The 26101-nt window shown below is 37.4% G+C and overlaps 1 pseudogene; it reads right to left on the minus strand.

The window, feature by feature from the left end:
• Positions 1 to 5602: 5602 nt before the first annotated feature.
• On the minus strand, positions 5603 to 6203 carry LOC113291749 (annotated as a pseudogene).
• Positions 6204 to 26101: the final 19898 nt, after the last annotated feature.

Here is a 26101-nt window from a genome sequence, read left to right on the forward strand (position 1 = left end):
AACTAAGACAGTCAGACTCAATCTAAAGAAAAGTATATCAAAGAGTTTAATATTTCAAACTCTTAATTTAATCCGCAAGCAGCAAATAGAAATCTGCGAGCCCAATTGAATGTAAGAGGAATTACTTAAACGGTACCAAAGACCAATGTTCAAGTGTCAATCAATGTAAATCAACAACCAAAGGTTGGATATTCTAATTGATTGATCTTAACGCACAACCTGTGATATTTCAATTATATAACAAAATATAATGCGGAAAAGAAATAACACAGACACCAGAATTTTGTAAACGAGGAAAACCGCAAATGCAGAAAAACTTCGGGACCTAGTCCAGCTTGAACACCATACTGTATTAATCCGATAAAAACACTAGCCTACTACCAATGAACTTCAGACTGGACCGTAGTTGAACCCTAATCAATCTCACACCGATTCAAGGTACAGTTACGTTCCTTACGTCTCTGATCCCATCAGGATACTACGCACTTGATTCCCTTAGATGATCTCACCCACAACCAATAGCTGTTACGGCCCAAAGTCGAAGACTTGATAAACAAATCTGTCTCTCACGGAAAAGTCTATAGAATGAATAAATCTGTCTCCTCACAGAAATACCCAAGAGTTTTTGTTCCGTCTTTTGACAAATCAAGGTGAACAGGAACCAATTTGTAACCCGGACTTATATTCCCGATGAACAGCCTAGTATTATCAATCACCTCACAATAATCTGAATCGTATGATGGCGAAACTAGATATTGTGGAATCACAAACGATGAGATGAATGTGTTTGTGATTACTTTTTATCTTGCCTATCCGAGATTAAATCTCGAGCAAATCTTAGAGAAGATAGTACTCAAAAGATAAAATCAGGCAAGATCAGAACACGCAACTACAAAGAAAATAGTTGGGTCTGGCTTCACAATCCCAATTAAGTATGTGAAGTCGTTAACCTACAGGGTCTCGATACAAACCTAAGGTTAAAGGAGAATCGACTCTAGTTGATCCAACTAGTAACACACAGGAGGTGTGGGGATTAGGTTTCCCAGTTGCTAAAGTTCTCCTTTATATAGTTTTCAAATCAGGGTTTGCAATCCAAGTTACCTTGATAAAAAAGCATTCAATATTCACCGTTAGATGAAAAACCTGATTCAACCAAGCTAATATCTTTCAACCGTTAGATCGAACTTAGCTTGTTACACACAAATGAAATATACCCTCATTTAGGTTTATGTAACCGTACCCAAACGTGTACATCATGTTGGCTCAACAATAGTTAACCGAAGTTAGCCATATGATTACTCTCCTATCAACCTCATTCATATTAACCATAACTAGTTCAAATGACTCAAACGAAACTAGTTAAAGAGTCGTTCAATTGTTATATTCTCATAGAAGTATACAAGAACACAATTGAAACAAAATCGGTTTGATTCACTCGAATCAGTTGATGAACATTATAGCCGCGGTTTGCAAAGATTGCATTCCTTATTTTATAAATGTTTAAGTTCATGTACAACCGATTTTAGAAAGTAACCAACTCAAGTATGCAAACGAGTACGCATACTTAAGTATGCCGGGTCGAGTTTGGTTACGCCAGTACGCGTACGGGTGCGCATACCAATTCACACTTCCAAACTCCAGCATAAATTCACGGACGTGAGACTTCCGCCAGTATGCGTACGGGTACGCATACTTACCCAGACATCCAACAACTGCCAGTACGTGTATGGGTACGCATACTTCAGGTTCCCAGTTTTGGACTTATACACAAATGTGAGAACACACTATGTTTATATCCAAACACGGTTACTTGATTCTAAACTCTTTATTTCAGTCATTGAAACTTTATTAGAGGATGACAATAGCCGTCTTCACTCAATATTAGCATGAAAGCAATTTTCAAGATATTGAAATAATCATAACGAAACATTCCAAGTCTACACCAAATGATTGTATCACACAAATCATGTAAGATGTTACTCGGCAATTTTCACATGATCATATTCTGACATTCGTCAAGAGTATAATATGAACTTGGTCGAAGCGAAAGCTTGGCAACACATATTTCGAGAAATATGTAAGTGAGATAAACTCAGCTCGAAATCTCGAATTTATATAATAGAAACTATATCGTAATACGACTTACGTCTCAATATAGGAGATAAATTAGAAATAGACTTTCCAAGTGATGGATGAGTTTCAGTCTCCACATACCTTTTGTTGATGAAGTTCCACAAGATCCCCTTATTAGTTCTTCGTCTTCAAATGATGAACGTCGTGAAGTATAATGCTCAACTACACAATCTATGTCCTAGTTCGAGACATCTATAAATAGGCTAGAAATCAAGACTTATAATTTTAATCACTAACATTGACAAACATGCTTGAGATAGCAACGTATGCGAGTTCTACCGAGCAGTGCTCTAAAATAATTACTGCTCACTCGCAGCGGAGTAGCATGAATTTCCCGAAGTTTCGGTATTAAGATCTGCATGAAAATACTCAGGAACACGTAAGTTGCACCACTCTTTGATAAAGAGGTTTCTTGTGCTAACGCACAAATAATTTATCGAAAATTGTTTGATTTTGTGTCATCTCACGAAATTCAATTTTCAAACCTAATTTTACGTATTTGCAAAAAATTAGGTTTTCTGCTCCCTGCGCAATATTTCGAACCCTATTGGTCGAAACTAAACTTAGGCAAACTACGAAATTTGATCCATTATGGAGCTAGTAGGAGCAAGATCCTATTAAAAATCAGAAAACAAGAAATAAAGAAAAACTGCAGCAAGTAAAAACAGCAACAAAGGGAGGCGTGGCCATGCCACTTGACCGATCAATCTTCTCCAGCAGGCGCCACCCGTGGCCGATCGGCCACACTCCATGTTGCCCCTTGCCGTCCCCCTTTCCATCGACCAATCAGATCGCTTTAAATGCGCCACACACACTTTTAAATAAAATTGAAAGTTAGTTGGTCGATGCACCTAATTCCTTAAGGAATCTAATATAGACTACCCATGTCAGTCTTAAAACGATCACGGACGTACGTTTTGGCTAGTCGATTTATCAAGTCTAGCCACTTCTTAACACGACCGGACAAGCTCCGTGGTACACACCCGCGGGCTTTTCTTTCCCATCAGCCAATCAAATCGCTTCATAGACGCATCTTACATTTCTAATTAAAGGTGTCCAGCGGACCGTCTTTGGTTTTGACCAATCATACCTCTTCAACTTGGTCGGACGATATCCAAAAGGTAATCAAAGATTGGACGAACAGCTGGGAGCATTTGGTAAATTATCTGAGTATGATCTTCATGCCAAAAGTTTCGTATGGATGTCTAGTATAACATACTAAAAATCACATCAATCAGATTAACGAGCTAAAAGATACAACTTAAAAGGCGAGCTAGGTCATGGATGAAAACTGACAGAATTTCTCCTTAATTCTTCTTGATTTTTTACTGTCGGGATGTTTTAACCTCCTAAACGAGCTCAAAACCAAAATATTCCCGAGATGGAAGATAGGAAATTCTTTTCTGATACGAATGAAGGGGCGGATCATCAAAATCTGAGTTCGTATGAGAATTCTATAGCAGTTTTAGTGAGGGTCCCACATCTGAATTTTCTGATTACGAAATTTCATGAATTAACACAAATTTCTGCAAATCATCTCAGCCATCCAACTTGGCTATCCATTTAACCGGTTTAGATTTAATTTGGGCCAACCAATAGGATGTCAAAATATCTACCAGCCATCATTCTCCTATAGGGACCGACCACCACGTCTTTAATGTACATGGATAGCTCCTGTCAGCTGCTCAAATATGACCGCCCGCCGTCTAGATTGCGCGTGATTGGTCGGAATAACTAGGTCTTACACACAAGACCCACTCAGCAACCTTCTGCATATTTCCACAAAAATACTCGAGACATCAAACATGTCACAAACTGGGGGATGTTCATCTGGGTATTGTTCTGGCGGTTTACAACGTGCGGCGTGCAACACGCCCATTATAAGAAAGTGTCGGGAAAGGCGGACAGTTAGTGGAAGCAGAGAAGTAGTGGGTGTTAACCAACCGGTATTCTCTCATAGCAAGACGTGGTTTCCAATATTTTCACACGATCCCACTTCTCCGTCACTCAACTACTCCCACTTCCTACGAGATCAGGGTGCGTTCAACTATGACTTATATAAATAGGTTTTCAATCTATTTCAACCAACAACAGTTTTGGTTATCAACACAAGTATCCAGAAAAATACCAAGAACTGATAGCTTACATTCCGCAAGCCAGTTCCATATTCTGATACAAGTCATAAAATCGCCACACCTTTAGAGTTAACCATTCTGATCTGAACACCTTCTTTGCTTCCCTCCCTAAGATCAACCCTTCTCCTTCATTTTGTGACCGAAGCAAGACTGGAACGACCTTTTCTTGGTTTAGGCCAGAATTGTACAGATTGATCTCTCGAATCTAAAGTACTCCTGTGCAGTGCATTTTTTTAGGGTTTAGATTCGTTTCTCGGCGGAACATCCAAATTTACCATTTCCAGCAGAATCAGTTTTTACCCGAAAATACTAGGGTTAACCAGAAAGGGAAATGAAATCCACTATCCTATCTTTTTCTGAAAGGTAACTATTCCAGTTTCATTTTCATATAAAATCTTTGAAAAAGACTTTCCTCTCTAAAAAAGAAAGGACTCACTATCTTTGGGATCTAATGCTACACCACTGCTCAATACCTTAGTGGATCAACTCTATTACATAAGTTGATTCCTAACTTATATCTCATATCATGACATAAGTAAGTAATTTTTTCTTATTGTATCGGCCAAAAATTTCACTAGTTGATCTTTACAACGCTTCCACTATCAATTAGATCTTTTATCTATCCATAGAATATAATATTATAGGCGTATCCATTTTCTTCATTTTTTTGCTTTTATGAAGTCTCTTTCTTTGCTACAGCTAATAAAAATCGTTACTTTGTATGATAACAATGTAGAAATCCTATCCTCAAGTATTTACTAGCGTATTTTATCTTTCTTTCCCTCTTTCTATAGTGGATATAGTCGCACATAATGACAGATCACGACTATATATTAAAAGCTTGGGTAAGAATGGATTTCGTTTTAATTCCCGCAAAATATTCCAAAGCTTATGTATGCTATCTGTTACTTGTGTGGATAAGGCCTGTATATGTTATACAATATATAACTTCGATCATAGGGATCCATTTCTAGTCTCATTGATTCATAATAATTCTGTAAAGCTACAACATAATTTCCTCCGGATTGAGATGACATCCATCCGTTGTGGTCGTTCATTATATTCAAAGAATCCCCGTTTCAGAACCATACGTGAGATTTTCATCGCATATGGATCCTCCCTTATGTGCATGATGAATGATAATAATCTACGGAACCTAAAGAATATCGAAATATTCTCATTATGAACTGACATGGACTAGTGTTTTTACAGGAAATCTCTAGCCAGCCTTCCTGCAAGAGGTCTTTTCTTAACACTAATCGTGTTTTTTCTTGATAAAAAAGGTGACTCCTACAATTTCTTTGTCGTCAAAGCCCCCCATTTTCAGAAATTAGTCACTTCAACAGTCTTTGATGGTTATATAGGCATCCAAAGTACAAACGATATGGATGTTTGTTGTCCCAACCATTCTTGTTAGTTCCGATACCGATAAGGAAAGGGATAATTTATAACAAAGTTTTTTTTGTTGATTCCTAGGTGTAGTGCTTCTTCCCCTATGCCACCTATTGGTTGGTACTGATGGAGTAGGATTGACCTCTAATACATAAAGAACAATAGGTGTAACCTTTCGTTCAATACTAGATTAGAAAATTGAAGCATCTGAGGTTGCATCAATCGGAGATACACAATAAAGTGAATTGTTCCATTTCCAAACTCCACCTTCAAGAACCATGATTTTTTTAAGGTTTATTTCAATAAATGTGTTTCATTTTATACCAAATCCAACCCTGCGTGCCTTTACTCGTAATATGGAGAACACTAAATAGAAGCAAATCACACCATATCTATAATAGGTAATGCCTCTTTTTCTCCGGAAGTTGTCGGAATTATGCGTAATAAGATGTTTTCCACAATTGAAGAGGTTTTATCAATAAAATTTCCATTTATCCGTGATATAGGCATATAGTTCGCAATCCATTCTATAATTCTTCTCATTTACTCGCATGGGAAAAAAATCCCACAAACAAAGGAATTGTACATGACGAAATAACATAAAAAAAGAGTCGTTCTAAACATGAAATTAATATTTCCTACGGATTATGATAACTCAAGAAGTTTTTTATTGGATTATGATTCAAAGAAGTAAAAAGAATAAAATAACCGTTCTATGATCAAAATACCATCCCCTTTGTTTTCATATTTTGAATTGTTATAATTGGTTGGTTGTACCTATACTGCAAAAATAAATATGAATGGCTCGCCATTCACCCGATTTCTGGGTCATAATCACAAAATTTTGTAGGAGAGATGGCCGAGTGGTTGAAGGCATAGCATTGGAACTGCTATGTAGGCTTTTGTTTACCGAGGGTTCGAATCCCTCTCTCCTTACCTTTGCCTAATTCAAGAGCGTTATTGACCACAATGGATCAAATAACAAACAAACAAGGAATAAGATTATTCCACGAGGTAGACAATTCTTTGAAATAAATTCCCTATTCCTAATTGGGGTGATACGAAAAATACTGATAAGGGTAGCCAAGACATAAGAATATCCCCGCGGATCCATTTATGATACATGAAATGGGAAAAATATCCGGATCACACCCCTTAGCTTCGATCAATTTACTTCGGAAAAAAAGGGGGGAAATTCCTTGAATCCTTGCCTTGCTATTTGAGTTAGGTTCAAGTCTGACGAGAATAATATTCTACGACTAGCAACTCGTTTATTTTCAAGCTGACCCACTTATTATCAATTATTTGATTGACTAACCTTTTATATTGGGATAAATGAAGAGTCAAATGTTTTGGCAATTCTTCATGGGAGGATGAATCAAGATAATTTTGAATAAGAGCTTTGGATTTTTGTTCATCCCTCGTCGTAATAATATCTCGGGGTTTGCAGCGATAACTTGGTACATCTACTATATGGCCATTAATTAAAATATGTCTATCCAAACGCATTTCAAGTAATTGTAATAAAACCTGACTAGTTGACCCTTTGGCTTTTCTAGCGATAAGAAAATATTTAAGTAATTGTCGCTCTGTCAGACCATAATAAAACAATAATTTTTGTTTTTCTTCTAGAAGAATCCTATATTGAGGATTTTTCCCAAAACACGATTGATTTCTAAGATCATTTACGGCTTTAGGAATTTTACTAGTTAGTCGCGGTAAATCCCCCAGACGACGTATTTTTTTGAAACGAGACCCTCAGTAACGAGACATAAAAACTCATTTTTATTTACAAAATAAACCTAAATTAAGACTGAACTAAACGATAAACAAAAAAAATATACTGAACTTAAGTACTGTACGATGAATTGTACCAATATTCAGACTATTTTGTATATATAGCAAGGTAAAGATACTTTGTCCTAATTTGTTCTGTAGAGATCTAACCAACCACTCGAATCTGTTTTTTATTTATAGTTGGAAGTTCTTACGACATAATAGATCCGCTATTTTTTGAGAAAAGGAAAAAAATCTTTTCGATATTCCTTGAGTTCAAGGAGACATAATTAATCATGTAATAAAGTATAAAATATAACAAAGAGAGAAAAGCCGGCTATCGGAATTAAACCGATGACCATCGCATTACAAATGCGATGTTCTAACCTTTGAGCTAAGCTGGCTCACATAACAGAAACTGTGTTGTGTATAGGAATTCAGTCGACTACTTAGCTCTTAGTTATTCAAAATATGAATAGAGAAAAAATGAATATTGAATAGAATGGTATTCTATAACAATATAATATAATATACGAATTAATATAACGATAAATAAAGTCATATATGATATCAAAATTTTCAATGGGAAGAAATTCTACATTTATTCTTTTCCATGATTTTGTTTTACATTTATAATTTATATGAATATGATTATCAATATCTTAATTATAAATTATCAGAAATTATGGCATTCTAAAAAAAGAATCGAACTTTCAAGTATTTCAAATCGGGCGGGAAAAGTGTGAGGAAGAGAGGAATATATATGTAGTATATATCCATCCATATTGAATTGCGGATACATCAATGATAGAATCATTTATGATTAAACCAAATGTGGGTCCTTCAATATAGAAAAAGGGGTAAACAAGAAATAAATCAAAGAGGAGTAAATAGATAAGTTGTATTTAATGAATTCAACGGTTAACGATTCCAGCATAAACGAAAGAAAGAAGGGGATAGCATCCCAACGAGATCTTCGGCTCAAACTAAAAAGGGGATATGGCGAAATCGATAGACGCTACGAACTTGATTGAATTGAGCCTTGGTATGGAAACCTATTACGTGATAACTTTCAAATTCAGAGAAACCCTCGAATTAAAATGGGCAATCCTGAGCTAAATCCTGTTTTCAGAAATTTAAGGGATTTCTGAAAGCGAGAATAAAAAAAGGATAGGTGCAGAGACTCAAATGAAAGTTGTTCTAATGAATGGAGTTGACTGCGTTGGTAGAGGGATCCTTCTATTAAATTTGAATGTAAACTCCATAAAGAATGAGGTATAAAGCTACGATACGTACGTATACATACTGAAATATCAAAGATTTTAATACGCCCTAAAAAAATTACATAAAAAAAGGAATAATTTTGTGAATCTATTCCAAGTTGAAGAAAAAATCGAATATTAGTAATCAAACCATTCACTTCATAGTCTGGTATATCTTTTGACGAACTGATAAATCGGACGAGAATAAAGATAGAGTCCCGTTCTACATGTCAATATAAACACAGACAACAATGAAATTTATAGTAAGAGGAGAATTCGTCGAATTTATAAATAATGAGGGTTCAAGTCCCTCTATCCCCACAAAAGGCCCGTTTTACTCCATAACTGTTTATTTATACTTCTACTCTTTTTCCTTTTCGGCACCGCCCGAAAATTAGCTACATTTCCCATTCACTATATTATTTCACAAAAGGATCGGAGTAGAAAAGCCTCTCGTATCACAAGTCTTGTGGTATATATGTACAAAGGAAACTCTATGATCAAGGAATCCCTGTTTGAATCATTCACAGTTCACATCATTATTTTCAACTTTAAAAGTTTTCTTTTTTGAATATTTCGGAAATTCCAGGGCCTGGGTAAGATTTTGTAATGTTTTTTTATTCACTTGAATTGACATATACCCAAGCCCTCTAGTAGGATGGGGATGGTGCCTCAAGAAGTGTTGGGATAGCTCAGTTGATAGAGCAGATGACTGAAAATCCTCGTGTCACCAATTCAAATCTGGTTACTGACATTAAGTATTTACTGTTAAGTTTCTGCCAAATTGATGGTTGAAGTAAAGTTGATGAAAGATTGAGACGCTAATCAACTTCATGAAGTGTGTGTTTGTTAAATGAATGAATCTACGAGACTTCCGTGTCGCTACCAAATAGCTCGATATATAAACGGTATTATACCTTTTGTGAATATTTATATTTTTTGGAAGCAATTGAGTTATGAACCTCTCCCTACTGACGATCCTGATGAAGAGATTTTGGATACAAGTTAGGGAACAAATTATCTCAGATGTACCGAAGTCAAAAACAAACCATTTTACCACAACTTGAGAACAATAGTATATCATTTCACCGAGAGTGATCTTTTGGAACCGAAAAGGGAAACTCGAAAGGTAGTAAAGGTGTCAAATTGACATGAACAAAGCAGAGACAAACCCTAAGGTATTGGCTACCCAAAGAAATCCATCAGGAGCTGAATAACATGATGAAAATTACAAAGAGGAAAAAAAGGATCTTGAGTAGGTGATAAAGTTGGGAAAAGTTAACGTTTCTAGGAAATGTGATCGACCGAGTAAGTATAAGGGCGAAACAAATAACCAAAATGATTGTGGAAGAGACGTTAAACTCAAAGGTAAAATATATACTTCACAAAAAAAAAAAAAGGGAAAACATATCAAGATGGGGAAAAAAGGTGGTACATGGGGTGGGTAAAATGAAAGGATCTAAAAAGGATAAGGATGGTAAGTACTTGTGGGATACTAATATGATATATGATAACTATATGGAGGAACTACCCGAAATAATTCATGTGCATATTATAACCATGGAAGATGTCGAAGGGGATGGGAATTGTGTTTATCATGTTACAACAGAACAACTAGGACCTTTTAGAGAAGCAAAGAATCTGGAATGGCAGGGGGAGAAATCAAGTATATAAGGCATCGATTGTCACAAACATTGCCCCGAAACCGAGACTTCTGCAAGATCATGATGACATCGGGTCCAAATGAAAACCAAAGGGTGTTAGAGGAGTATATTATATTCGAACAACGTTTACATGGGGATTTCGTCATCACAAGAGACCATTGGATGCAATTCAAATGAAAATTTGTGGGTTTTTAATAGCGGAGACTTTCAATTGCATGGTCCATTTTTTTGGGATGGTTGGTTCGAGTTTTTTTTATGCCCCCAGTAAAACCATGCCGTGAGGATAGAAAACATAAAAGACTTGTTATTGTATTTGTTCAAGGATGTCATTTTATCGACCTCAAATTTAGACCCAGTTGCCCATCATATCATTTGTGTTATCATGCCTTTTGGCCGGGATTCGATCAAAATTACTCGATGGATTGGTGTCCAAACTACGCGACCGAAATGTACCTTTGGAAAGCTTCAAATATCTCGCTTGTGAATAAACAAATAATTATATCGATGGATGAAGAGGCAAGTGAAGATGACAAGAACAAGATAAGTGAATTCGCGGTAAGATTATGAAGTCTAAACATAATATAAAGTCTTTTTAGGAATGTCATAGAGGATCGTTTTTTTTTTTGTTTGTTCGGATGGTAAAGATGAGGTCATATTATGATTGGCATAAAACATACCCTCAAAAGTAGTAGTTATCCCCATAAAATGAAATATTATGTTTTTTTGTTATTTGTGTGTTTGTTGGTGTACAATTCCCTAATATGAAGGTTGCAGATTTATTGTTGGATGGGGAATGGGTAATACCTGCAGAAATGCTACAGATGATAGATATAAATGATCTTCCAATAACTACCAATGAAAAAGACAGAAGAATCTGGAGTGGCACTGTATCTGGAACATTCACTGTAGCTTCTGCTGTAGAATGTATAAGAACAAAGCAGCCTAAACTAAAATGGACTTCTCAGGTATGGCATCACTATATTCACCCTAATATCTCAAGTAACATCTGGAAACTGGTTAGAGGAATATGTGCAACAGATGAAAAAATGAAAACAAGAAAATTTCATCTTGCTTCAAGATGCTACTTATGCAAAAGCTCTGAGGAAACACTTGACCATATTTTACGGAGTTGCAATTCTAGTGAAATTATCTGGAATTGGCTAGGTGGTATGTTCTGTTTTATAAATCCAATATCCTTTAATGAAGTTTTTAAAGCTGCTAAATTTAAAAGCCTTGCTGTGAAATAAGTGTGGAGGACTGCTGCATTCATTACTCTCATGGAAATTTGGTTTCAAAGAGACATATGTGCATATGAAGAAGAGACATTTAATGAACTCAATCTGAAGACAAGAATCATAAAACTTACTGCGGATTGTGAGGTGAGAATGAAGGCTATAATATGGAATACATCTTATGATTTTCAGATTCTTAAGAATTTTGGAATTAAATGTAGAAAGACAAAAGCATATACTATCCAAGAGTTAACATTCAAACCACCACAACAAGAGCAACTTCTTATTTGTTGTGATGGAGCTTCAAGAGGAAACCCTGGTGACTCTGGATATGGTTTTATTGCAAGAAAAAAGGAAGGTGAATGTGTGATAACAGTTACAGGAGGGCTGGGAGTTGCAACCAACTTTTATGCAGAGGTAATGACAGTGATATGTGCTGGTGAATGGGCCATAAGTAATGGATATAGAAGACTGATGTTTAGATCAGATTCTAAGACAGTCATTGAAGCTTTCAAGAACCTTAAAATTCCATGGTTTACATATTCCTGATGGAAGAAAACATGCAGCTCTGTCACAGAATGTGAATTCATTCACAACTACAGGGAGGTCAACTTCTCAGCTGACTCATTAGCTAAAAGAGGAGTTTAGAGAATGAACATCAGATATATTATATATTTAAATAGATGAACTCCAAATTTGATTGTATTTACTTTTTGTATTTTGATCATTTTGATCTCCACTTTTGTATTCATGTAAAATATTTTGGTTATCAATAAAAAATTTATTATCAAGCAAAAAAAAAATACAATTAAAAAAAAAGTATACGGTTCGGTTATCCCATATTTAAGATCATGAGCCAAAACCTCATGTTCGAATCATGAACTTAATTATGTGACAACCGAATCTTGATAAAAGATATATTTGAGATTTGCAGATAAAGGTTCGGCTGAAAGATCATGCATCATGCTAATCCGAACCTAACAAATCATGGAAAAAATTATCAAAGTTGTTAGGTCATGAAAACGTGGGGGGGGGGGGGGGGGGGGGGGGGGGGGGGGATACCAAAATGCACCACCAATTTTTTCTTAGTCAACCTGTATGAACTAAACTCGAATACAATTCCGAGAGTTCAACTTAATGAATCTCAATCAAGGAATTATACGAAGAGATTATATCTCTTTGTCTCACAATCAGAAAGTTTACAGAACCCAATCCGTGAACTTGATTATGTGTAAGAGAAGTTGGACGATTCCAAAGATCAATATCCAAGAATCAATTAAGTCGTGTCCAACAAACAAGGATAGATATATCTACTTTGATTGATTAATGTACAACCTGTGATATTTCAATTATAAAGATAAACAATATCATGCGGAAAAACAAATAACACAGACATCAGAAATTTTGTTAACGAGGAAACTACAAATGTAGAAAAACCTCGGGACCTAGTCCAGACTTGAACACCAAACTGTATTAAGCCGCTACCTTTCGGTCTAGAATGTAGTTTAGGCCGGATTAAACCGTCACATCAATTAAGTTACAGTCACGCTCTTTAAGCCTCTTGAATCCCAGTATCCCTCTGCGAAAATGATTCCCTTAGCCGACATCCTTTACAGCCTAAGAGTTGCTTCAACTCAATTGAAGACTTTAAACCAATCTGCCTCCCACAGATAAGCCTATATGTGTGATTTCCATTCTGATTAAAGATCAAAGTGAGGTAGCAAACCGTTTGCGATAGATAAAGTCTAACAAACCTCAAAATCCGGTCTTATGACTCCCGAAGAGCAATTTGATTATTATTCACCCCACAAGTTGAAAATTGTAGAATCACAAAGTCTGAGACGAAGAAACTTTGTGATTTCTATCTATTTTGTTTAAGTGAGCATATCAACAATCAAAACAAGATCAGGATACACAAAGTATCAAGATAACAATAGATGGACATGGCTTCATGAATCCCCAAGTGAAGTCTTTTCTGTCGCTAAACCCTAAAGGGTTTGAAGGAGAGGACGACTCTAGTTTACAACTACGACACATAAGAATAGTGCTAGGGATTCAAATATCCTAGTTTTTTGAGGTTTCCCTTTTATAGACTTCAAGGTCAAGGTTTCTTTAGGTTTAAGCTAAAATAGATTTAGAACCAAGCAAACAATAATCACCATTAGATGAAAAACGTGACCTTAAGATTAACATAGTAAAGTATACACTCTGGTTAGGATGGACCATAACCGAACCAGGTACAATGACATGTTCACGAAGGTTAGAAAAAACTAGCCAATTGAACGGTAAGCTTAACCATTTTCATATAACACTTTAAGACTTTTCTTGAATCACACATATGATCAAAAATGTCTAGATGGTGTTTTGAACGAGTTGTACAAATGCCGGTTATCTCACAAAAATAATTTTGATGCATCTGAAAATATTCGACATGGTAAGTACGTGTACCATGTATGTGTACTATACTTGTTCGTGAATGTTCTTGTCATAGTATGTGTACTGGGTATGTATACCCTTAAGATAAAAACGAGGTCAGGAACTCACAGATCTTTTATGGTTTGCATACGGGTATGCGTACTGTTTTCGGTATCAAAATCAATGGATCTTTTCTGGTTTGCATACTAAGTATGCGTACCATTCCTGGTTCACAAGTCACGGATTTTTTATGGTATGGATACCGAGTATGCGCACCACAAAGTCGATGCCGAACTATAGCTACGCTGGTACGTGTACTGGGTACATGGACTGCGGCTTTGGACTTATAAAAGTTCTCTCAGTATATGAACTGGTATGCATATTGTCTTACATCCAGATTAACAGTAGTTTTATATCTCTCTAATAATCAATTCAAAACATTCCCGAGTAACATCAATGACACATATCACTGTTCCATGTTATTTTCCAATGATTAAATCTTGAATCATAATTAGGTTATAAACAATAAATTTTTATAAGCCAAATTCATTAAGCATGAAAAAATGTTCTTAAGCTTAATGTCATATTTCGAGAAGATATTCAAGATAAGCTTAACTCAAAATTCCTATTATGCGTGTACTGTCTAATTTAGTTATGCGACAATGTCTGAAAGATATAAATGGTGAAAACTTGATATATAGGCAGTTCAGTCTTCACTTACCTTTTTATGTTGAAGTTCTTCAAAGCTCCTTTTGATTTTCTCCTTCTAATGGTAGAACGCCGTGATATCCAAAATCTCAACTACACATATCTATCCTAATCCAAGATTGACTAAATGTAGACTAGAAATCAAGATATAGTTTTGACAACTAAATTTGACAACAAGCTTGAGATAACAACACTTGTGAGTTCGACCGAGCAATGCTCTAACAGGTTCGATTGACTTAGGTTTAACATAAAAGACGAACTTGACATATATTGAAAATAACAGTAGTAGTTATCATGTTCGATTGTCCCAGAGTCGAACCTAGTGATATCTTTGGTAATCTTATTAATCTTGATTAATCCGTTACCCATTACAAAATCAAATGGACACTACAGGTTATTACATAATCAAAAAAATACCATATATACGGGTTATTAGAATCCCATGTGGTATTTGAGGAAGTCCTTAAGGATACGGTATTGAACGCCATATTCAAAATGTTTTTCCTTATATCGTCGTCATTCCACTCGAGACCGATCTTTCTATGTCGACATCGTCCTTGATAGCCTACTAAATTTCAGCAATGGTTTCACCCCCTATGTCGATATATTCTTATAATTCGAACTAAAACAATAAAATCTTGAACTTGTTTTCTTATATCAAGCAATCGACAAAACAACGCGGCACGATCTCGGTTGTGAGAGTTTCCGGTGTCGGAGCAGAACCTTTCATGAATTTTAACCTAATAATTCTGACTCATTATTTCATTTTTTCGAAGTTCTTCACCTCTTTTTGGATAATATGCTACATAATTTATGCATAGTGATATATCTTCATCTAGAGTAAATTTTGTAGCATGACTTCCATTTTTCAAGTGGTATGAATGAAAAATGGGTATCTAAAATGGGTATATATAGAACCTACATAAGTAACAATTATTTATTTTTCCGAATGGGTATCTAAAGTGGCTCACGGCTTGAGCTATTTTAAGAATCGAGTTTAATTGGTTGTAGAAACTTTGTTGCCCGGCCACTGATGTCGTCTGTCTGCAACTAACTTTCCTCTTCGTTTTCCTCAACAACTCCTTAACCTAAGACACCTAATTTCAAAAATTAATTTTTTTTATATACTTTCATATTTTATAAAACTTGTAAAAGAATAAATAAGGACATCACTTACCATGATCGTCATTGTCATGGATACACTATGGATTGTCAAACTTCTTCTTCTCCGCAACTTCCTTTGCTTTTTGCCTTTGCAATTTTAACTTGGACACGACCTTCACTTTCTCTATTAATAACTAAGAGATGAGAATTTGATCATACCAATCTATGTACTCTTCTCCAACTTCACGAGGATCTTGACGCAAACTTTCTAACCCCTTCCAAATCAACTTGTTGTCTTCCAAGTTTTCCCAATAAATAAGTGTCGGCTTGATGTCATATTTGGGCTTCCACGAACCAACGATGTTCTTTGTTTATTTAGTACCTTTTGGTAACAACTTGAGCTTTTTGGTATCGTCCAATAATACTGTTTAGATACATCCGAATTTACGGAGTACTCAATAAGGATCGATAATTAAAACCCCCATGGATAAAACAACGGTCCGTAGTACATCCCCAAAGGCATATCTTCATCTTTAACAACTTCATTTTCTTCTTATTCCTTGTTATATGGTTCAAATTCAACGTCTTTCCCATCCAAAGAGTCTGTTTTTTTTCCTTAAACTGATCAAACAATTGAGGCTTATCCCTCTTATTATGGTCTTTGAACTCATATTTGGCCTAAGTATGAAGTGTATCTACCCAGTTCGCAACCTATTTTCCCAATTCCAACTCCGGGAAGTGATCATATTCCCATACTATATTAAAAACATAAGAAAGTCACAAATTATTGCAGAAAGGATGAGTACAGACATAAGTTCATCATATAACTGAATGTCAGATTGAGATCATAAATGAATTAATATCATGGGACGAACCTGACATTCTCAAGACAAATACTAAATTCATGTCAGATTCGTCTCATAAATGAATTAATATCATGGGCCGAACCTGACATTTTCAAAACAATTGTATAGTTCATGTCAGGTTCGGATCATAACTGAATAGCTATTATCGGCCAAATCTAAAAATTTCCAGGAAAAACAAGTGAAGTCAGTCAGTTTGGCTAATCACTTAGATACATATTTGAGCCTAACATTTAACTGTTGATGCACTAAAACTTGAGAACATATGCAAAGTTGGGGTTCAAATAAAATTAATCAACAATAATTGGATGGGTTTATCGAGAAGCACCTGGAGGAGACTGAAATTTCCTCCAATGTTTTTAGGGTCTAGCCTAGAGGCTGTCGCAAGTGAATTGAGTGGGAATGAAACACAAGTGATTCACCATGCGTACTCATGAAAATTTATAGATATTGAGCAACCACTTTGTTGTAAGTACGACCGAGAAATATAATTTGGCCGAGAGTGTACAACAAATAAGCATCAGGAGTCTGATTTACTTTGGTCCCATCCATCATCAATTTCCCATCATCTACTTTCTCTTTACTTTTCTCGAACGTAGCTTTCAAATTCTTCATTTTGAATGATTTCAACATCTTTGGTTTCTTGCCAAGTTTATGCCTATATACGCTTTCCACCTCTTTAGTGGCGCAACAAAACTCGGTAGTCTTGTGATCCCAACCAAAAAATTCTTCGGCCAACTTATAAAGTTGCTCCCAACTCATATCACAATATTCAACATCTACACTTTTCCCAAGCACTCTAAGACCTGTAATCCTTTGAGCGTCATCAGGCATGATTGTCATCTCGCCAAATGGGAAATGAAATGTATAAGCTTTTGGAAGAATCTCTCAGCAAAGGCAGGGGCGGTCATTGAGTCACACTCCTTCTGCTCATACTTAATTGCTTTCCATAAACTAGAACCTTGTACTATAGCCGGAACCTCATCAACCTCTTTTGTGAAATCCTAAGTTGCAGCCCTTTGGTGTTTCAAATTTCTCGTCGCATCCTATGATCCGAAGTCTCATAGATTCTCTTTGCACACAATTTCTTGTAACTGATTAACACCTTTCCTTCATCTTGAGGAAGACCACTGGGTTGTTCCTTTGGGGAGATAGTATGTTATCATTAACCGGAATATGAAGCTTTGTCTTCCGTGGTACAACAAGTTTCCTCTCTTTTACTTGTTTTTGCGGTTCTGGGTGTGGTGGTTCTTTTTTGTTCATCATCATCATCTTCATATTCATCTTTAGATGATTTAGATTCATCTTCTTGAACGACTTTTTTCCCCCATGGCGTGGTCGTTGTCGGTCATCTTCTTCTTCATCTCCATTTAGATTACCTTGCATTTCTCCTTCGCTTTTACTAGTGGCTGAAATTTAGCCATGTAATACAATCAGTTGAACATCAGTTTTCCTAAATCAAAAAATTCATCGGAAGACTATGTATCAGATAATCAACCGGGTTTAACGATCTTCTACACAATTAACTGAGTTCGACTGAAAATTTGACGTTTCTACATCATCCGAAGTGTTCTTTTGAAACACAAAATAATAAGAACGAAGGTAGGATCGTCTGATACTATTTGGGACTTTTTGAGCCAAAAAACACTCTGAAAACCCTAATTTCATCCATGGATACATTTTTTTTTTGAAAAGTAGGACCGATTCATTAAACTCGAGAAACTGTTACAATTCTTGGGAATTTTGTTCGTCTGATTTGCGAGTTCGTCTGCTGCTTGATTTGCTTCCCGGTAGGCGTGTTGTAGTCTTGTGTGAGGTATTTGTTGCATGAGATTATTTATTTTTATTAGCTTATTTTTGAGGTACCAAGGATGGTCGCTTGATTGTTGTTTTTGGAGTTCTATTACTGCCTGTGAGTCCATTTCGAACCACACCCTTGGCCATTGTTGTTGTATCACTTATCTTGTTGCTAACAGTAACCCCCATGTTTTTGTTGTTGTTGATATTGTATTGCCTAATGGTGTTGCCATTGCTAAAAGTATCTTTCCATCGCTTTTTCTGCAAATCACTCATGCTCCTACTGGTCCTGGACATCCTTTTGTTGCGTCGTCTGTATTTATTTTTATCCAGTTTTCCTGTGGTGCTTCCCAACCTACCATGATAGTTGTTGTGGTCGTATTTGTAGGTTGTTGTTGTATATCTTAGGGGAGGTTTGGGAGTATTGGTATCAAGTGTTGTTGTGCCCAAATACATTCCTTAAACATTACTCGAATTATCTGAGTTTTCCGAATCGGAGATTGCCGTTGCTGTCAATAAACTGCTGCATTTCTTGCTAACCAAAGATGCCACATTGTAAAACCATATAGGATCTTAGTTGAATGTGGTATATTTCAGTTGATTGCTTCTTCTATACTTGTGGGTTGTCGACTGTGGTGGTATGTTGTTTGGTTTATGGGGTTGTTTTGGTTATCTTGGGTGAGGAATTGTTGCCAGACCTGGGTGGTCGTGGTGCAAATGAAGAGAAGATGTGTTTCGGTTTTAATTGCATTGTTGCATGGTGGGCAAAGGTTGGTGGTTGTGATATGCCTTTATGCTAGGGTGTTGAAGGTAGGTAGGCCTTCAAGGTTAGCTTTCCATAAGAAAAGCCTTTTGAAAGGAATTTCAAGTTCCAGATCGTCTTGAAATATGATATTTGGTATATGGTGGTTGGTGATGTGGTTGTAGTGGGGGTTGTGGGGTTTGGAGTATTGTTATGGATGATGGTGACGAAGTTTTGGTTTGTCTGTGGGTTTTGGTTTGTTTGGGGATTTTGGTTATGTGTCGGATTTGTGGTTGTTTTAGTTCTGAGTAGTGGATTGCCTGTTTTACATGTGTATTCACCATTTTTTGAGTGTGGCAAAATGATAGTGTCTTACATTGGATCCTTGGGTAGATGGATATTGAGAATGTGATGTGTGGTGGTTGTGTCGAAAATTGTGTGGAGGAGGGTATGGTTCCAAGTATTTGTGGTATTGTCTATGAGTGATGCTACTCGGATTCCTAAGAATGGTGGGTGGATAAGTTGAGTGGGTTGGTGAGGTATCCAGTTATCAAGGATTGATGTGTTTTGGCCATCTCCAATTTTTGTAAAGCATTGTTCCTGCAAAAAAGTAGCTAGGTTAGTTAAACTCTTCCACAGAGGGTTGGCTGATGATTTTGGTTTTTGTATGGGTTGTGAGAGGAGTGGTTGGTTGTTAAGCTAATTCTCTTTGCTCATTGTGGCCCAGATTGACTTGTCGTCTCCGTGGACCTGCAAAGATTTTTTCATGAGTAAAGCTTGGTTGTGTTGTCTACTTTTCATTATACCAGTGCCTCACATGTTCTTCGGTCTTGCAACTCTCTGCCAACCAATTGGATGTAGCTTTCTTTCATTCTTGTCATGCCCCCAAAAAAAGTTCTTCACGATTTGGTCCATCTTTTTATGTATATGTACTGGTGACATTTGAGTTTGAATTGCATGGATGGCCGTTGGTTGGAGTGAATTTGTAATTAATAGCAGCTTGCTTTCCTGATTAACACATTTTGTTATCCATCATCGGCCCTTGTGTTCCATCCTGTTGAGCAAGTCTGTGAACATATGGGCACTATTTCTACCTCTCTTGAAATGGATTCCCAGATAAATTGGTGGGTCTGGTGTTGTTGATATCTCAAAGAAACAACATAGTCCATTAACATCATCCGGGGTAGATTTGGGTGATGGATAATGTGTGACTTGTCTTTGTTTATGAGTTGTCCTGCCGAGATGGAGTATATATGTAGCAGGTTCTTTAGCTTAGTACATGACTTTGGTTCCGCCACGCAAGAGATTAGTAGATCGTCTGTATACATCAGGTGTAGAATGGGTGATCCTTTCGCCGTTATTTTCAACCCTTTGATATTCCCTTGTTGTTGTTGGTGGCCGAGATTTGCGGACAAGATTTCTGCACATAAGATGAAAATATATGGTGATATGGGGTTACCGTGGCGTATTCCCCTTGTCAGTTGGATGAGTCCATAGGGAATGTCGTTAACATCGATCGAGTATGTGACGGTGTTGATACACGTCATGACCCACGTATGAACTGCGGTGGAAAACCAAGCTTGGTGAGGGACAGATGGATGAAGCTCCAGTCTACTAAGTTGTACGCTTTTTGGATATCCAACTTCGTAACGATTTTTGGGTGTTTCGACGGGGGGGGTGGGGATGGTAGGGCTGATGATGAATTGTATGATAAGTCGGAGGCGACTCACCAGTATTTTTGTTATGATTTTGTATTCCACGTTACAATGGCCAATGGTCCGAAAATGGGATGGTGTTGTGGGGCTTGGAATTTTTGGAATGAAGGTGATATGTGTGTGGTTTATTGGTTCTTGTAAGTGGTTGTGTTGGAATAAAAAATTGATCATGGCTATGACTTGTGGTCCTGTGGTTTCCCAAACAAATTTAAAGAACTTGCTGGTGAATCCGTCCGGTCCAGGTGCTTTTTCAGAGCCTATTGAATCCAAAGCTTGCTTGATCTCCTCCGTTGAGACTTGAGTTGTTATACTTACCATGTGTGCCTCCGTTAGCCTGGTGTAGATGGGGAAAAACGATTTGCTAGTTTTTACGGAATCGAGGAGATGACCGTGCGGAGGAGACTCCTTGAACCGAGCAAATGCTCAACCTCACACAAATGCACTGCAAGAAGGGAGTGCTTTAAGTTCGAGAGATCAATCTGTAGGACTCCGGACTAAACCAAGACAATGGCCGTTCCAGAGTCAATTCGGTCACAAGATAGGATGGGTCGATTTGTAGGAGAAAAGCTGAGAAATGTGTGAGATCAACGGTGATAGAGATTGTAGGTGTGTTGTGTATTCTGCGTAAGAAATTTCTGAATGATTGAATTTACTCAGTTAAGAGTGATTGATCAGACGATGAGTTCGTGTAGACGAAAGATTGTCTGTATGAACTTGTCGAGAAATTCTTGTCTGTCTCAATCATGATTCAGAGGCCTTTTATATTGCTGGAATTGTAAACACCTTGATCCCATGAAGTGTGACAGTTGCCGAAGTCAAAGAGTGGTAAAATGGGAAGTCGTGTCAAAACCAGTTGTTCATCGTGCGGATACTTGGTTGATTTCCCATCCACTACTTTGATAACTCCTCCAACTGATTGCACGACTTGCTCACATTCTCGTCGTGTGTATGAACACACGTGCCGTAGACCGCCAGACCAAAACCCTAGTTAATATCCCCCCATGTGACACGATTGACATCTCGTGATTGTGGAGTCAGTTGCTGACTTTATGGGACGATGAGTCCTTGTATTGCTGAGTTGAACATGATTTGCAAATATTCCGAGACTCATGAACTGAACATGTCTGCTGAGACAAAAATACATTGTCGAATAAATGTTGATAGCTAAAATGAACAAATATTGTTCTGAGTCGTTGAATATTGATAGTTGAACTAATATCCCTTGATCTGAGAAAATATTGCTCATCTGAGCATATGTTGCCCATTTGATGAACTGTTGAATATTAATAGTTGAACCAATATTCTTTGGTGTGAGAAGATGTTGCTCATTTGAGGAATCATTGGTAATAGGACCAAGATAAATTTAAAATACTGGTAGCTGAACCGAGTATGATTAATTAGGGTGTTGATCATAGGATCAACATAAAATTATTAACGTTTGATCTGGAATTATGAACCTTGGATTCGAAACCCTAATTTTGATCAATTGATGAATTGATGATAAATTGATGATTTATTGAAACTCATTCATGAAATTAAGTAGGGACCGGCTACATGGGATGATGAATCGACCATGTAGCGCTCAGATGCTCAAGTGAGCGAAATACCAAAGTCTCTTGAAGACCTGTTGGTGGAAAGATGATTAAATGTTGGTTTCATCATTTATTAAAAATAATGCTCATGTGAGCGTTGGGTAGTAAAACCTGATTATGGAGATATGAGGGACCAACCAAGGGGGCATGAGACCGGCCCTTGGTGATCATGGGACCAGCTGATGGTCGTTTGAGCAAACTCCAAGTTGTTTGAGAAGAGATTGGACCCAATATGAGCAATTGAGCAAATTAGGTCAAAATTATTAAAACATGTGGGACCGGCTATTTGCAAACCTTAGGGCCAGCCTTGGTCGGTCAAGGAGACATTCCCGCGTCACCATAATGTTTGTGTCTCAGTCCTGAGACTTTCGATATTTTCCGATGCGCGTTTGAGCAACATTTTGAGAAAATATGAAGGATTCAGGGTTTTGCTGAAACTGGGGAGTCTTCATGAGATGATGAAAAATAATTAATAAAATAGGGGATTTGCAAGGTGTGGGACCAGCCACGGCTAGGGCATGACTGGCCAACTAGCAAGCTCGGTCCCGCAGCACCTTTCCCAATTTTATGTAATTTTATGTATTTTCCCTGATGTGAGGGAAATATCACGAAACTGAGGAATTTCATGAAGTTAAGGAATTTCCATGAGATTATGGAAATAATAATAATAAAATAGGGAGTCATGAAGTGTGGGACCAGCTATGGCCAAGGCATGGCCGTCCGGCCAAAGAGCCCGTCCCAAGGCACTTTCCTCAATTTTATTATATTTTTCATGATTTTAGGGAAATATCATAAAATCAAGAGGTTTGTTGAAACCAAGGAATTTGTTGAAATCAGGGAGTTTCCATGAGATGAGGGAAAGATAAAAAATATTAATAGTAAAATAAGGGGCATGTGGGACCGGCTAGCGCATGACCGACAGGCTAGGGCCCGGTCCCACGAGTTTCCCTAATTTTACATTATTTTCTTGACTTGAGGGAAATTTCATGAATCCAAGGAATTTTCATGGGATGAGGGAAATAATAATAAAATAATAAGGAGTCATGAGGTTTGGGACCGGCTAGGGCATGGCCGGCCGGCTAGTGAGTTCGGTCCCATGATACCTTTCCTAATTTATTATTATTTCTTTGATACGAGGAAACACCATGAGACTGGGGAGTTTCCTTGAGACGAAAGAGATTTTCTCAAATGAAGGGATTTTCATGATATCAGGGAAAATAATAAAAATGTGATAAAATATAAAATTGGGCGTGAGACTGGCCACGGCACGACCGGCCGGCTGGTGAGCCCAGTCTCCCAGCGCCTCGATTAATATCTTATTATTTATTATTTTCTTCCTATTTTGCATAGGTTCATCGTTCCTTCGTGTTTTGGAATGCTCGTTTGTGCATTCAGGTGCTCGTTTGTGCATTATTGCTGAGTACACTTGCACCATTTTGGTCGGGACTTACTCGAGAGCTGCTCAGATGCCCATACGTTGAACATTTATCACTAACCTGTGGAATTCTGCTGGAAAGAACCACGAATTGAAGTGACGAAATATTACGAACAATCGTAGAATATTGCTGAATATTCAGTTAACGATTATAGATAATTAATTGATGGCTCTATACTAGCAGGCATGCTGTCTAGGAGCATTAATTATCTGAGAATTGAGAAATATGAGCTTGTTGGAACGTCATATCTCTTTTATATAGTCAGGGAAAACCTTGTTGCATCCTGAAGACGTTATTTCTCTATACTAGCAGGCAAGCTGTCTAGGAGCCGTCCAATCATAATGATTCTATACACATGTCTTTTATATAGTTAGGGAAAACATTGTTACATCCTGAAGATGTTATCGCTCTATACTAGCAGGCAAGTTGTCTAGGAGTAGTCCAATCATTCGATTTTATATAAAAGTGATTACTGAAATTGCTCAGTATTAATGAGATATGCCCGTTGTCTCAGTTGAGAGACCGCACATCTGCATATGCTCTGAGAGACAGTATTCTCAGTCAGAGGTTCTTGCGGCATGAACTTTCATGCTTCAATGAGAGACATGAGACTCAATACTCATCTAATTGCTGGATCAGGAGTATGTACAATTATGGTTTTACGATTTTAGACTTTTTCGAAAATCCACCATCTACACCTGGGATAGATACAATCGAACAATTGCATGTCTATCACCTTGTTTGGAGCACGGTATTGCTTGGAAAAGTAATGGGCGAATGTTTGAGATATTTCCACTGGCGTGTAGACCCATTATGTTTTCTGTATGGATTTTCCGTATGTGGTTAAAACGTCGATATATTGTTGCCTGAGTGTGAAAATATGTTGTGTTCATGTCGCCTTCTTTAAGCCATTGGACCCTTGATCTTTGTTTCCAGAAGATTTCCTGGCAGTGGATGAGAGCAAGGTGATAATTCCTTCATTGTAGCTCTTGGTATAACCAAAACTCCAGTGTCGGGCCTAATGAAATAGCACACTAGGCTTGTGCATGTTGAATTTGCTTTTCTGCTTCTTTGGTTAGTCCCGGTAGATGACCAAAAGTATTCTTGCTCCAAAGCTGCAGTGTTACCGCTGTGTTGGACATTTTGTTGAGTAGGTTTGTTGGTGGAGATGAGTTGAACGATGGAATCCAATCATTCTTGACTACCTCCTTAAGGTGTGGGTGAAGTAACCGTAAGTGTTCCACCCTAAAATGTTTTTTTTGTGGTCGTGGGATGGCTTTCTCTTTTAGTAAAATGGGTGCATGATCTTATGCAATCCTGGGTAGGTGCTGGATCAGTGCATGGGGGTGTGGTTGCATCCACTTTTGATTGCTTAGACTACGATCAAGACGTTCGAGAATGAGGCTGTTCCCATATTGCTTGTTTGACCAAGTGTATAGGATGCCAGAGAATCCTAAGTCGATGAGGCCATTGGTATTGATCACTTCTTTAAACAATTTTTCTTGGTCATGGTTGACTGGTCTACCACATTTTTTCTATTCTTGGCACAAAACCTCATTGAAATCTCGCATCAATAGTCATGAGAGGTTGTGTGGAGGTATTATGTTGTTGAAGTCTCTCCATTCATGTTGCCAGCGGTTGTGGTGGTCCATATACTCCGGTGAAGAGCCATGGGGGTTGTGGCGCAGGAGGGGTGATGTAAGCATGAATTACACTTTGGTTTCCCAAAATAATATGGACCTGAAGGTGGGACGACCACATCAGGCTCACTCCACCTTTTCGGCCATTACAAGAAAGTGCAAAACATTCATCAAACCCTAATATAGACTTTAAAGAAAACATATGTATATCAGAATAAAGAGTTTTAGATAGGAACGTTAGACTTAGACTGTGAATTCAGTTGAATTCACATAGTTTTTTAACTGTCAAAGGATTGTGGAATCCTTGACAGTTCCAAGATAGGTAACTCATAATAGTTGCGAGCTCCGGTTCTTTCCAGCATCTCGCTTGCCTTTCCTTATATATTCTGCATCAGTCTCTTCTTCTTCGAGAGATAGTTGCCAAGATAGTATAGTTGTGGGTTGCTTGTTGTGTCCTTCACCGGCATTAACTGTTGCCTTGTCTTTCTCTTCATT

Source organism: Papaver somniferum, chromosome 6, assembly GCF_003573695.1.
Source record: "Papaver somniferum cultivar HN1 chromosome 6, ASM357369v1, whole genome shotgun sequence".
Classification (NCBI taxonomy): domain Eukaryota; kingdom Viridiplantae; phylum Streptophyta; class Magnoliopsida; order Ranunculales; family Papaveraceae; genus Papaver; species Papaver somniferum.